Source organism: Mustela lutreola, chromosome 9, assembly GCF_030435805.1.
Source record: "Mustela lutreola isolate mMusLut2 chromosome 9, mMusLut2.pri, whole genome shotgun sequence".
In the NCBI taxonomy this organism is placed as follows: domain Eukaryota; kingdom Metazoa; phylum Chordata; class Mammalia; order Carnivora; family Mustelidae; genus Mustela; species Mustela lutreola.
In genome coordinates, this window is record NC_081298.1 from 78691589 (window position 1) to 78707316 (window position 15728).

The window sequence follows — 15728 nt, forward strand, 5'->3', positions numbered from 1 at the left end:
ATAATTTACCCTTTAAACCAATAGGATATTAGAAAAATACAATTCTGTAGGTATCATTTATTTGCACTTTTTTCCCTTGTAGATTTGGTAAGGAAATAAATTCTGAATTTTCCATTTAATTTAAACAGCCCAGAGTTGATATCTTAGGCTACAAGCTAGAGCCCTATTTTAAAGACATGGTCCTTTGTCGCCATCTGGCGGAAGAGTTGTAAAAATCTCCTTTATTTTGGGAGGTCCATCTTTAGCACCTGCATGATTCAACCACAGATTATGATGGATTATATACAAAGAGATAAAAGCAGAATTCAAAAACAAATTTTGAGTAGGGCATTTTGTGGCATCCCAGTACTTCAAGAATATCTAAAAACTACACTATAGTTTAGAGAAAGATGACGTATAAATAGTTGATTCTAACATTTTAAAGGACAATTTGTGGTTTTCATCAAGTTCTTTTTTTTTTTAAGATTTATTTATTATTTATCTGACAGAGATCACAAGTAGGCAGAGAGGCAGGCAGAGAGAGAGGAGGAAGCAGGCTCCCTGCAATGCTCGATTCCAGAACCCTGAGATCATGACCTGGGCCGAAGGCAGAGGCTTAACTCACTGCGCCACCCAGGCGCCCCTTTCATCAAGTTCTAGTGTATTGAACTATCTTTTCATAAAATGCACCTGTAAGCACAATCTTTGCTTTCGAAAGGTTTGTGTTCAAGGAGGAGAAGACAAACTGCATCTCTTTGCAAGGTTATTTCTGTTGGCGTGGTGCCCCCTCTGCTTCTTTAGAACACACTTAGCTCTTTGCTGGCAGGCTCACTATATCCTTAGCAACCAGCAAGGTTTCTGGCCTGTCATGGGCACTCAGTAAGCACTTGTCAAGTGAATGTTTTCCTTCTTGTGTTCCTTAATTCACCTTTGCTATGTAACTGTGCAGACAACCTAGAATACACCAAAAATCTTGGTCAGGCCCAGCCTGCTTGTTTTATCAGCAAACAAAATGCAATTTCTCCAAGGCAACTCAGCCTCCAAGATTAAAAAAGTAAATGCCTCTTGAGTTTCACAAGGCCTAAAATTCCATTATGAGCAACCACCTTTTTGAGTGTTCCCCTTTAAGAATATCTTTTTTAAATGTTCACACTTCATAGAAAAATTAACATCTTTTTAAATTAGATTTTTAAAAATTTATTTGAGAGAGAGAGAGAGAGCATGAGAAGGGGAAGGATCAGAGGGAGAAGCAGATTCCCTGCCGAGCAGGGAGCCAGATGCAGGACTCGATCCCAGAACTCCAGGATCATGACCTGAGCCAAAGGCAGTTGTTTAACCAACTGAGCCACCCAGGCACCCCAAGAAAATTAACATCTTGACTACTATTAACTCTAATTTTGTCTGGATGAAAGGCAGCCTTAACCCCTGGGTACTATAGGAAATTGTGAAAGGCAATTGGTTGAGGTATGGGAAGAAAATATTAGAATACCTATTTATGGCATCTTCAAAATGTCTTTGGTTTGTATGCTTCATAAGGTACATGATTTATAAATACAGTAGTATATGTGTATAATTTATCTTCCTATGTTTCCACATATGTTGGTGTACTCACTCAAAAATTTTTAGCAAGGGGCACCTGGGTGATTCAGTGGGTTAAGCCTTTGCCTTCAGCTCAGGTCATAATCTCAGGGTCCTGGGATCGAGTCCCACATCGTGCTCTCTGCTCAGCAGGGAGCCTGCTTCCTCCTCTCTCTCCTCCTGCCTCTCTGCCTACTCTGATCTCTTGCTCTGTCAAATAAATAAATAAAATCTTAAAAGAAAAAAAAAGACTCTCTAAAAAAAATTTTTTTTCGGCAATTAAGTTTGAAGGCCACTGGCAAAGACATGACTTTGGAGTCAGGCCTCAGTATGAACTTTGGCTTTGTGTTTCCAGGCTGTAAGAACTTGTGTAGATTCTTTAACCTCTTAAAGCCTTTATTTCCTTTCTCACAAAATAGGGATAATAATATTGCTATTGCAGGTTTGTGGTGAAAATTCAAAGAGTTGTCTATTGAGTGTACTGTCCTGGGCCTAGAAAATTTTAACAGTTCAATAAATATAGCCAGCTTCATGGCCTGTGACCTGTGCAGTCACACAGGATCCCATGCCCAGAGGGGTCTGAGTTTGGTTTAACATTCTGCTGTCACTCTATAGAAATTCTTCACTTTTTAAAAAAAGATTTTATTTACTTATTTGAGAAAGAGACCTTTCATGAGCCTGGGAGTGGGGGAGGGACAGAGAGAGAGGGAAAGCAGACACCTGCTGAGCAGGGAGCCCTCCAGCCAGGACCCCGAGATCATGACCTGAGCCCAAAGTAGGTGCTTAACTGACTGAGCCACCCAGGTGCCCCAAAATTCTTCACAGTTTTGGACCAGCGGCCTTGCATTTTCATTTTGTCCTGGACCATGCAGATTATGTAACTGGTCTTGGTAAAGGGTGCTTCTCGCTGGTCCAGCCAAATTTGCCATCCAGGTTTTCTTTGTTCAGGTAAAAAGGTTCATATTCTGGTTCAAATCACTATTTAAGCCTCTTTGAACCACCCAAGATACTTTCTTTTTTTCTTTTTCTTCTTGAGATGTTACTCACATACCATTAAACTTCACATTTAAAAGTATACAATTCCATTAAGTTTTTCCCCCTGGTTTTACTGAGATATAATTGACAACATGATTTTAAGTACGCTTTCAAATTTGACCCTGTCTTTTTATTTTTTAAATTTTTAAATAATAATAATAATAATTTTTTATTATCTACTCCTTTACTATCTTCCCCACTATGACCACCCAAACCAAGCAGGGTCTTGATTTTCTTTCCCCAGAAAGGGGCTACCTCATTCCCAGGCACATGAGGGAGGACAGGACTTCAGGCTGGAGCCACCATTTGGTTCTCCCTCCCCGAGCCCAAAGCCAGGGAGGGGAAGTGACACTTGGTGACGGATGGATGGAAGGAAGGATAGATGGACAGAGACAGTGGGATCAGGAAGAGGCTACTGCAAGCAAAGTCCTCACTCTTTCCAGTCTTGCCTCTGGGGGTAGGAGAGGCATGACTGACCATCAGGGCCAGGGCGCTGCCTGGGCTGACCCCGACCCTTTGTGGGGTGGTCCAATAAACACGGTGGATTCTCAGCACCCAGGGACCTGGTGTTTCAAGGCTGCTGTGGCCACAGATACCTCTTGGTCCTCTTGGCCTTGGTTCCCAAAAGCCAGTGGTGGCAGGAAGAGGCAGGAGAGGAAAGCAGCCACTGCTCTGGGAGCCTCACAGACTGTAGAGGAGAGCAGCTAGCCTGGGGTGGAGGCAGTTGGATCCTGGGAGTGGCTAACCACAGATGCTCTGGTTGGGTAGCACCCCCTGGAAGAGCATCTAGATCCCAGAGCAGCCCCCCCACCCAAGAGGAGGGGGCATGAGTTTCAGGGGCCACCCTCCAGTAGGCTGTGCTGGCTGAAGTTGGGCACTGGGGACAGGATGTAGGTGGTAGTGGAACCAGGGGCATTACCAGTTGGGAGGGTAGACTGGCAGGTAGGAGGCGGGTGCTGCCTCCAAAGTGAGGCTCTGTGACTCCCACTGGACAGTCCCCCAGGGTCTGCAGTGTCCTGGAGTAAGTGGTGGGGCCAGGCTCTGTGCTCAGGGGAGAGGGATGAGAGCCTGTTGGTGCTCCCTGCAAAGTTTCCCCCTCTGCTTTCCTGGGCCCGCGAAAGGGATAGAGGGGCCACAGAGGCCTCTCAGAGGGCACGGATGGAGTGGGCATCACCTTCTCCCCACTGTGCCCAGTGCCTGCCAGACCTGGGCTGCTCCGTGGCGCCCCCTCCCTGCGGTCCCCTAGCAAACCCTTCATGCTGAAGCCGTCAGTGGGCGTGGGCTGGGGACCGGAGGGCCGCTGGGCCCAACCGAGCAGCGTGGAGGGGCCAGGTCCTGGGCGAAAACTCCCCGCATGCCCCTGCTCTGCCAGAGCCACCACAGGGCCTCAGCCTGTGGTGCGGCCTCAAAGTCTCGACTGGGATCAGGCTTGCGGCCACGCCCCAAGGCTGCCCTTGGCCTGGGTCTCTGAGGGATTTTTAGGCATCTTGCAGAGAATCATGCGTTGGAGGAGAGATTGTGGCGGATGGAATCCTGCCGGCCCTCCCCCCCCCGCCCCCCCGCCATCGCCCCCACCCCCCCACCCCCAATGAAGGGGAACGCAGCCTGGACCTGACGCATGATTGGGCGCTTCAGCCTAGGCGGGGCTGCCGCCTGGTTCACCAAAGCCAACTTCTTGACCAAGTATTTGCGGGTGTGTGTGTGTGTGTGTGTGTGTGTGTGTGTGTGTGTGCTTGTGAGGCTGCAGGTATCTCTTCTTCCTCCTCGGGAGGACGACTCTCACCCGTGAAGCCCCAGGTGTGGGTTGCTACAGGCCACAGGCAGAGAAGGCAAGCCACGTGGGAGGGCGTGGGACAGCCCGGAGGTCCCGGAGGGCACAAAGCAGTGGGGCAGTGTGGTGAGGCGGGGCTCGGGGCCTGAGCTAACCCAGTCTTTTTAAAGAGCACTAGATTGGGAGTGAATAGCTTCATTCTACCCTGTTTTCACCGCTCTTTGAAGTAGGATCTCAATAAAAGATGTGGAGCAGAATTGTATGACTACCCTGAAACAGGTATTGCCAAGAACAAACGAATGCTATTAAATGGCCATAACGTTTTAGAAGGGGAAGGCGTCCTATGGGTGGTTGAGTCTAGCCCCTTCATTTCACAGTGGAGCACACCAAGACCTGGAGAAGGAGCGCCTTGTGCAGAAAGTGATTAGAGCAGGCCCTCAGGTCATGTTTCAGTCCACGTGCCCCTGGCTAGGTCATTCAGTCACTCTGTCATCTCCTGTTCATATTGTTCACCTTTCGTCTGAGGAATGAAACATCCTAGCTAATATGGAAGATTAGGTTGGTATTTGTGGAACCAAGCAGAGAAATCTGTGTAGATTTTAATTTGTATTTCTCTTATTTTGAGCATTTCTTTTTTCACATGATTAAGGGCTATTTTTATTTCTTATATTAACTGCCTATTCACATTTTGCCATGGAGTTAGTGGTCTCATTTTTCTCAAAAGAAACTCATATATTAGAGATAATTACTCTTTTTCTGCAATATTGGTTACAAATATTTTTCCCAGTTAATAAATTTTCTTCTCACTTTTGTTATGATATTCTCTGCCCTGCAAAAAGTCTTATTTTTGTAATTGCATGTATCAATTTTTGCAATTTTTTTGCATATGATTAGAGATGTTTCTCCAGGTAGTAGATGAATTAACTCGTGGTTTTGGTCAATATATATATATTTTTACATATATATACACATTTATATTTTTGATCCATTTTGAAATGTATGCCTGTGTGAGGTGTAAGGAATGGATCAAGTTCTATATTCTTCAGAACATGTTTTAAAATTCAGGACTTTATAAAATTAACAAAGGGATCTGTTCAGCATGTATGGACCCACATTCTCTGCTATAATCGGAGTAGATAGTGCAGGACAACAGTAGGCTTCTGTTCCACTCCCAGCTCATCCTTATGGAGGAACCAATGCTAATGCCAAGCCCTGGAGACCAGGAGAATAATCAGTGCTCATCTCTACTCAGGTCTCGCTTCCTCTTCTCAAATCTGCTGATCATCCACTTGTCTTATGGCCATTTACCCTGGGTGGCTGTGTGCTGGGGGTGTGGCTTCTTTTTTGTACAGGATTTCCCTGGGAGTTATTCTTCGCAGGTACAAGTTGCTGCTGCTGGGTTCATGCTTAGTATGGAATTTCTGGCAGTTGATCTTTGCAAAGGGCTTTGCTTACCTCCCGGTTGTACTTGCTAACCTGAAAAGTGGTTTTGCTTCTCTGTTTGGGCCTTTAGAAATCTCTATCCTGAGTATTTGTACATCAGTGTTCTCTTGGCAGGCTGTGTGTATTGTCCTTGGTCAGTGGGAACCAAGACCAAGATTTTATTTTGCTAGAAGTGAGAAGGGTCACTTACAATAACAACAACAATAATAATAATTAAAAGGTACTGAATGCTTACAACGGGCAAGGCACCAGGTTTACCCCCAACACTCGTCAGGGCAAGGCAACAATACTTACTATAGGGGTCCATTCCATATGTCTACACACTTAAAAGTTAGATATCAAGCAAGATACCAAATATATTCTTTCCTCTTGTCAAATGTGCCTTCATAACTACCTGGAAGGACAGATTCAAATGCAGAATTCTTAGAATCCCTTGAGTTCCATGCCAGAATGTGGCAGCATGAGGAGAAATGGGCCTCTGCCTCTAGGCTGCCTCTCTTCTCATCCTACCTCTTACTTTGTCCATGAGGGGCCTTGCACACAAGTCCATGCGTCCCAGCTTCAGGTACATGCTCTCCCACCCCACAAATAGCTGTCCCTTCAGGTCAGCCTCTGGTCAGGAGAGTACCCTCCAGCAGAGCAGTCCAGAAGTTAGCCCTGTAAATGGGCTCAGGACCATTTATGTAGGTAATTCCAGTGTCCTGGACACCTGGAGTCTGGTCCTACAAGAGGTGGGGGAGGTGGTGGGTTCTAGGTGGGCATGTCTTCATAGCCCTGCAAAATCTTTGCTCCATAAGGAAAAAGAGAGTCCATACAGGGCTTCATGCTCCTTAGATGTATTTAACTCATTCAATCCTTACAATAATTCCATGAATTAGGTACTACTATGTTCCTTTTACCAATGAGGAAACAGAGACTTAGAGAGATTAGGTCCACTTCCCAAGGCCAAAAGAGTACTAAATGCAATTAGGAATTACAGTTTGGGCAAACCTTATCTTCTGAACTGGAAGGATTTCCCTATCACACTATTCCCTTATACTTTCTGTGTTAACATTAATTTCTCCCCACAGCGATACTGTGGAGTTATCTGTATGATTATACAAGCACTCAAAAAAGTTGTTAGGGATCTTCATTTTTGACCATCACCTGAGCCTCCTTTACTCGTAAAATTAAGGTATCTCTAAGATATTTTCCAGCTGTAGAATCCTATGATTCTTAGGTAGACATGATTACAGTTTCCCCTTCAGTAAGCTTGGACAGTGTTCCAGGAAGTGTACCTGAAGGTAGCACAAAACTGCTGCTGCTACTACTAGTTAGTGATAATAAGTATTAAATTATCATTATGGGAGCCTACCCACCATTGAGATTGCCACACATCTTTAAAATTTTGAAACACAAATTGACATCTTAAGGATCCTCTCATTGTTCTTACTAGGAAACGCTCCAAAAATTTTAGAGAAGACATATTAATCCGCCTATAGGGTCCACTTAGAATATGTAATGATGTCAGATTCAGTGATCCACATCTAACAGCCAGATGTGACCCCCTATTATAACTGACCTAAAACATTTAAAATGTACTAGAAAGGGGTGCTTGGCCAGCTCAGTTGGTTAAGTGTCTGCCTTGGCCCAGGTTATGATCTCAGGGCCTGGAATTGAGTCCCTTATGGGGCTCCCTTCTCAGCAGGGAGCCTGCTTCTCCCTCTTCCTCTGCCTCTCCTTACTACTCATGGTCTCATTTTCTCTCAAATGAATAAAATCTTTAAAAAATGTACTGCAAGTATAACATATGTTATTAGTTATATGACTAATTTTTCATATTTTCTCTTTGAGATTAGAAATCTCATGCAGGAGTTTCCATGGGACTTTATTAGAAAGGAACACTATAGCTGAATTATTACCAGGAGCACAAAAAAATTATACCAGGGCCCATGCTTAGACTAACAAAATCAAATGTGTGCTGAAGTTGTAGATGTCTGTACATTGCAGGTTGGTCTGCAATTCAATTAGACTGTAAATTAGACTTTATATAGAATATAGGTAATTACATTCGAAAGATAGACTCTGGATATCTGGGAATGCTTTTTAGAATAGGTCCTATTCAAATATGGATTAAAGAGGCCTTTTCTTACTTGTCTGATCTAGTTCTTTCATGTTATCTTTATTGAATAGAGAATATAAAGAAACTCTACCTTCAGTGGAAAATCATGGAAACTTTTTATTGATTTGATCTTAGACTATAGTGTCTATCTATTAGAGTTCAACAGAGCCTTCCTCTTTATCCTTTGTTAAAAACATTTGAAAAGGGACGCCTGGGTGGCTCAGTGGGTTAAAGCCTCTGACTTCGGCTCGGGTCATGATCCCAGAGTCCTGGGATCGAGCCCCACATCGGGCTCTCTGCTCAGCGGGGAGCCTGCTTCCTCCTCTCTCTCTACCTGCCTCTCTGCCTCCTTGTGATTTCTGTCAAATAAATAAGTAAATCTTAAAAAAAAAAAAAAACGTTTGAAAAGAGGTGGGGAAAAAAAACTTGGAAAGTTATTTTCTCCACGAATGACTGATAATTGCCCATTTCCTTTAGCCCCAGAATTTTGTACCTTCTTTTTTTTTTTTTTTTTAAGATTTTATTTGTTTATTTGACAGACAGATCACAAGTAGACAGAGAGGCAGGCAGAGAGAGAGACAGGGAAGCAGGCTCCCTCCTGAGCAGAGAGCCCGATGCAGGACTCAATCCCAGGACCCTGAGATCATGACCTGAGTCGAAGGCAGCGGCTTAACCCACTGAGCCACCCAGGCGCCCAATTTTGTACCTTCTAATATGACATATAGTTTACCCAAAATGTTTAATATTCCTATAAAAACATTAAACATAGGGTAGGTTCTGGATGATAGATTGAAAGTATGAACTTTAATTTAAAAATCAATCTTTTCCTCTATGAATCATAATTTCTTCTCTAAAAATGAATGACATTTAAGGAATTGCATGGAAATAATTATGTATAATGTATAGGAAATCAACCTGCAACAACCAAATAAAGTAAGTTAAACACTGATTTTATTTTTATTAGCCCTATTGAAATTTACATACTATAAAATGATCCATTTAAAGTGTACAATTCAACAGTTTTTTAATATATTCAGAGTTGTGCAATCATCACCACAATATAATTTTAGTATATTTTTATCATCCACCTAAAAAGCTCATGCTCAGTAGTAGCCACACATTTCCCTCATCTACCCATTCTCTGCTCTAGAAAGCCACTAATCTGTGCTCATTTCAGCAGCATAGATATTGGAAAGCCACTAATCTACTTTCTGTTTATATAAATCTACTCTTCTGAACATTCCAGCTGTAAATGGTACATACATTATGTGGTCTTTTGTGATTGGCTTCTTTCATCTAGAGTATTTTTTTTTAAGATTTCTTTGCTTATTTTAGAGAGTGAGAGAGTGTATGTATGTCAGGGGGAGGCGGAGGGTGAGAAGAAGAGGGAGAGAGAGAGAATTGCAAACAGACTTCTTGCTGAGCACAGAGCCTGGTGTAGGGCTTGATCCCATGATCTGAGATCATGACTTGAGCTGAAATCAAGATGCTTAACTGACTGCTTGACTGACTGAGCCACCCAGGTATCCCTGGTCTAGAATATTTTTAAGGTTCCAAGTTGTAGCTTGTATCAGTACTTCATTCCTTTTCATTGAGGAATAATTTTCCATTATATGGTTAAACATGTTTTATTTATTCATTTATCAATTGATGAAAAATTGGATTATTTCCACTTTTTGGCTATTTTGAGTAATGCTGCTACGAACATTCATGTACAAGTTTTTGTGTGGATGGATGTTATGTCTCTTGGTATATATCTAAAAGTGGAATTGCTAGGTCACATGGCAACTCCATGTTTAAATTTTTTGAGGAACTGCTAGACTGTTTTCTAACGCAGCTGCACCATTTTACATCCTTACTAGCAATGTATGAGGGTTCCAATTTCTTCACATCCTCTCTGAAGCTTGCAATTTTCTTTTTGATTATAGTCATTCCTGGGGTATAAAGTGGTACCTCCTTGTGGTTTTGATTTGCAGTTTTGTGGTGGCTCATGATGTTGAGCATCTTTTAATGTTCTATTTTTAAATCTTTTACTTAGTTAAAAATGTGGACTTTAACTCCATTAGTTGACAGCTGGTAAAATATCATTGTCAGTTTTTAGTAGTTCATTGCTAATGAGGTCAAGCCTGCAAAGTCTAGCTCTAAACAAAATGGTGAGCTTTTATAGAGAAAATTGTGGTTAAATAGCTACACTCAAATGTCTTAACTCTGTTCAATGATCTGACAGGCCCTCAGTCTTGTCACTTAAGTGGGTGTGGGTGGATCAACCAAATGGTATGTCCTAATGACTCCAAATATTATTCCAATAAAAATAAAATTATTATCAACACATATTTTAAGGGCAATGATTTGGCTAAAAAATGGTACATGCTCATTTCAAACATTTTTGAAGCATCAAAAAGTTACAAAGAAGAAAGAAATAAATTATCCTAAATCTCACTTTTCCAGAAATAGCCAGTTAGGTTTTGGGGAATTATATCTAAACAGATACAGTTAGATTCAGGGCCAGGTGGTTAAATGGATAGAAATAATTTTATGGGAATAGGATCATATTAGATCAGCTTTTTAAAAAAAATTATTTATTTATTTATTTATTTGACAGAGAGAGATCACAAGTAGGCAGAGAGGCAAGCAGAGAGAGAGAGAGGCGGAAGCAGGCTCCCTGCTGAGCAGAGAGCACGATGTGGGACTCGATCCCAGGACCCTGAGATCATGACCTGAGCTGAAGGCAGCGGCTTAACCCACTGAGCCACCCAGGCGCCCTTAGATCAGCTTTTTAAAAATAAAAAGGTATCAACTAATTTTGCCTGAGTTAACAAAAAAAATACTTAAGTGAAACTGAAGAATGATTAAATTGATTCAAAGTTCATATCTCATCTTTTTACCATGACTTCTCCAGTTCTGATTATTTGTTAACTACTTGGGTGGCCAAATATCATCATCAGAATGTTTTTTCAAAAAGTACCCGTGAGTGTGATAGCAGAAATATCTGAGAGAGAGAGAGAGAGAGAGAGAGAGAGAAAGCGAGCAACATGAGTAGGAGCGGGGCAGAGGGAGAGGAGCGAGAGAACCCTCAAGCAGACTCCCCACTGGGTGTGGAGCCTAACAAGGGGTTTGATCCCAAGACCCTGAAATCATGACATGAGCTGAAATCAAGAGTTGGCCACTCAACCAAATGAACCACCAAGTGCCCCAAAATTTCTACCTTTATAAATGACTTATTTGGAGTTCTTAAGTCATTTGCTATTAAACTTCATTAGAATTGTCACAAGTGCTAAATAATGCCCTTAACTTCTTTAATATTGAGAACATCTGTTGCCTTTACACTTACATAATTTAGCTGGGTGTAATTCTGATATTACACTTTTCCTTCTCTATCAGTATGTCGATACTGTTCCATTTTTTCTTTATTGGAGGTTGCAGGACAGAAGGCTGAAGCCAGCTTAATTTCCATACCCATCTCCATTTTTGTTTCTGCCTAGATCAAAAAAAAATTTTCCCAATTTTTTATAATATTTCAAACATGCTGTAAAACGTAAAAAATACCTAGATTTGGCAATTGCTAATATTTGCTATATTTGCCTTATTGCTTCTTATGCATAGGTACATGTGTGTATTTGTATGTATATAAATAACACATTTCTTCTGGAATCATTTGAAGGTAAGTTGCAGGAAGAACATTTTACTCTTCAATACTTCATGATAGGTTTCCTAAACATAAGATTTTCTAAAAAATAACAGCAAGTCCCTAATATCCTCTAGTGTCCACTTCGTATTTGAATACCTCCAGTTGTTCCTTCTCCCTACGTTGTCTTTTGTAGACTTAAAAAAAACAAAAACCCCCAAATTAAAACAAAACAAAAAACAAAACAAAACAAAACAAAAAAAACAGGATCCAAGATCTAATCACATTATATTTGGCTTTTGTTTGTCTTTAGTCTCTTTTAATCAAGAATAACTCCCCACTTTGTTTTGTATTTTTTGTTGTTTATTAAATTTACTTTTTAAATGAGGCTAGACCAGTTGTATTGTATCCTGTTCATCTTCTGGCTTTACCTGTTTCCTTATGGTTTTAATTAACTTGTTTGTTCACCTGTCCCATGTTTTCTGTAAACTGAATTAGATGTTAAGTCTTGATTAGACTTGGGTTAGGTGTTTGGCCAAAAATATTTTGTGCAGCATTTCGTACTGCCTCACAACAGGAGGTGGAAGAGATAGTTTGTTCTGGTATTGGTAATACTAATTTTTTAAAAGATTTTATTTTTAACTAGCTTCTCTACCCAATGTGGGGCTCAAACCCACAACCCTGAGATTAAGAGGGTTAATCGTCAGGCACCCTGGCGATATGAAATTTGACAATTTGATTGAGATGATGACCTCTAGATCTCCCCATTTAAACATAATCTGTGGGAGTGATTCTTTAGCATTAGCTTTTCATCTAATCATTTTCATATACATTTATGACATTTGTCTGCATTAATTACATCATTGAAAATTTTCTAAATCTATCATTTTTCTTCTTTAGCTAGTATTCTTAGGTAAATATATTTCCTTCATCAACTGAGGATAAACTTCAGTTCCCCCCAAAACACACAATAAATGTTTAAATGTTTTCTTTTAATCACCAATTGGCAGAGATGGTATAGTGTCTTTAAAGTTTGCAAATGATTTTGAAGGTTTTATTTTATTATTATTATTATTATTATTTTAGATTTTATCTGACAGAGGGAGAGAGAGCACGAGTAGGGGAAGGGAGGAGAAAAGATGAAGGGAGGGACAGAGTGGCGAGGGACTTCCTGCTGAACAGGGACCCCAATTTGGGACTCAGTCCTAGGACCCTGGGATCATGACCTGAGCTGAAGGGAGATGCTTAACGGACAGAGCCACCCAGGTGTCTGAAGTATTATTCTTGAATTTAAATAATTTTGTTAAGATATGTCTCCATGGAGACAATATTTGATGTCATTTTTTTTTCTGGTATACAGTGTACCCCTTTAATCTGCAGATTTGGTTAATATATTTATTTCTGAGTACTTCTTCTGTTTCGTTTGTTGGCTTCTCTAATTTAGGAATACCAATGATCTGTATGCTGGGTTGGCTTTGCTTTCTTAAGCATCATCTATTTTAATATCCTGTCTTTTCCCTCTCTATTTCTTGTGATAATTTCCAGAATTGTTTCCATACTGGTTATTTGATCTCCAGACTTTTTTTTCCCTATTGTTTCAAATCTACTCATTAGATCTGAAACTGTATTTACACTGGATTATTTCTTTAGCTTGGATTTTCTTCTTGGTATCCATCTTTCAGCTCTTGATATTTTGAATTCATATTGAAACTGAATTCTTCTTTGGTAGAGAATCTGCTTCTTTGACATAAACTTTCTTCCAGATGGGGTTCTTCATTATTCTTTTTCACATAATGTAACTTTCTTTGAGGATTTTGGTTTGCTTGGCTCTGTCCCCTTTTGTTGCTTATTTGATGGGGCAGTTCTTTCCAAATTATTCTGATACATTGAAATACATTGATACATGAAATCTTGACATCATCCTCACTTTATCTAGAAATGAAATAATCTTAGAGCTATAGGTTGGTGGCTGTGCATTGTTTTGTCCCTTTTCCTATAGCCTGATATAGATATTGGAAAAGGGTAGAGTAAGGCTTTCAAAAGGGTGAAATCTATTGGGATTCAGTATAGCCTCTGCTACAATACAGGCCTTTGCTCTTTCTTGAGATCCTATGAAATGTCCAGTTCCACAGTCTATTCCATGCAGCCAATGGTGTATCTCAGGCTCCATGTATTTTGGCTAATTCCCTTGGCTCTGCTTGGGGATAATGACCTGGTAATGGCAGGCCTGGAGAAACTTATTCTGCTGAAGACTACTGTTTTATTCTCCTTGTCAAGGAAAAAAAAATTCAATAACTCTCCATTATTTTAAGGATAGAGTGCAAACTTCTAGGTTCAGCTCCATCCAAAATCTAACCTTTCAGGCCTATGTCCCCTTTTCATCATACATGAATTCTCTCTTGCACCAATTCTATTCAGTGTCTCTAAATCTTTTTTTTTTTTTTTTTTTTTGGACATCTTTTTATTCCATAGACCCATGTAGAATGTCCTTTCAATTTAACTTTAATTTTACCTGTACTTCCTGTTCCTTCATGAAGTCTTTCCTGAATTATAACTGGAAAACTCTTCATCTTTTGAATTCCTAGATAAAATTTATTGTCTCCATATACTTGATTGGCATTGTTTCATGGTATGGCCTTTCTTTTCTCTCTCTCTCTTTTTAAAGATTTGACAGAAAGAGACACAGGAAGAGAGGGAACACAAGAACACAAGCAGGGGGAGTGGGAGAGGGAGAAGCAGGCTTCCCGCAGAGCAGAGAGCGATGCAGGGCTTGATCCCAGGACCCTGGGATCATGACCTGAGGCAAAGGCAGACGCTTAATGACTGAGCCACCCAGGTGCCTCAGTATGGCCTTTCTGATCATTTATATTTTTTGGTTATGTCTCAAATCTTTTTCAGGAATTTGCTTTTGTGTTTGGTAGTGCCATTATCTGCACAGTACTACCTGATATATTTGTAGATTCCTGTTCCCTTAAACACAGCAATGAAACCAATTCACATCTTCTTCATTGCTGCAGGCAACAACTGCTCATCCAAACCCTAGCACTTCTACTCTTCTGGAGATTTTTCTGCCACTTAGAAGGCTATATTAAAGCTTGAGGTAGTCGAAGAACTAATAAACAATTACATTGAGATCTCGGAAAGGGAAGGACATGCTCCCAATATCATTTGTATCATCCTCTCCCAGTCTTTCAGTCACTGAGATTTTGAAATCTCTTCCCACAGGTCAGCGGTGGTCCCAATTTGAAAACGGGCTACTTCAATTTGAAACGACATCGATGGAACTAGAGTGTATCATGCTAAGCGAAATAAGTCAATCAAAGAAAGACTATCATATGATCTCTGATATGAGGAATTTCAGAGAGGCAGCGTTGGGGGGGGGTCATAGCGGGTAGGGAGGGAAAATAATGAAACAAGATGGGATTGGGAGTGAAACAAACCATGAGACTCAATCTTAGGAAACAAACGGAGGGTTGCTGGGGGTTGGGGGTTAGGGTGAGGGTGGCTGTGTTATGAACATCATGGAGGGTATATGCTATGGTGAGTGCTATAAAATGTGTAAGCCTGATGATTCACAGACCTGTACCTCTGGGGCAAATAATACATTATATGTTAATAAAAAAAGGAAAAAAAAATGGACTACATCAGAATTCATAATTCAGTTTGGCCAGTTTTAGGAGGAATGCCTCAGGCATCTGACTTTGAAGGCCAAGGCTGGTTGTTTGTGGTGTGGGCACCTCCCCATTTCCAAAATCTGGTTATCCTCAAGCAACTTGGGAGGTAGCTCATGGGAAGGCGCTGGCTCTTAGGGCAGAGTGAGACCACATCCCCCAGCATTTTTCTTAAAGGTGGCAGCACCGCACTTTGTTAACATATTAGAATCCATCTGACCAAAATGGAAAATTTTTTTTTTCTTTTTTTTTTTCAAAATGGAAAATTTAAGTAGAAAACAAACTTGGGCTTTGGTCAGCTAGCTACAGTAGCCTTCAGCGACTGGTGCAGAAGAAATTCTCGAGGTGGGCCACACAGATTGTCTCTACTCTAACTCCACTGCTCTTCACAGATACACACGCACGCCGGCCGCCGCCTCAGTCACTTAGGGAACGCAGGGCGCTGACAAGCAGTTGCCCTTGATACGCCTTCCTCTGCACAGCGGGAGAACCGCAACAGCCGCCGACGCTGGTAACGGTCTCTCC

General features: G+C 41.1%; 1 pseudogene; it reads right to left on the bottom strand.

Moving 5' to 3' along the window:
- Positions 1–3333: 3333 nt before the first annotated feature.
- On the bottom strand, positions 3334–6377 carry LOC131808377 (forkhead box protein H1-like; annotated as a pseudogene).
- Positions 6378–15728: the final 9351 nt, after the last annotated feature.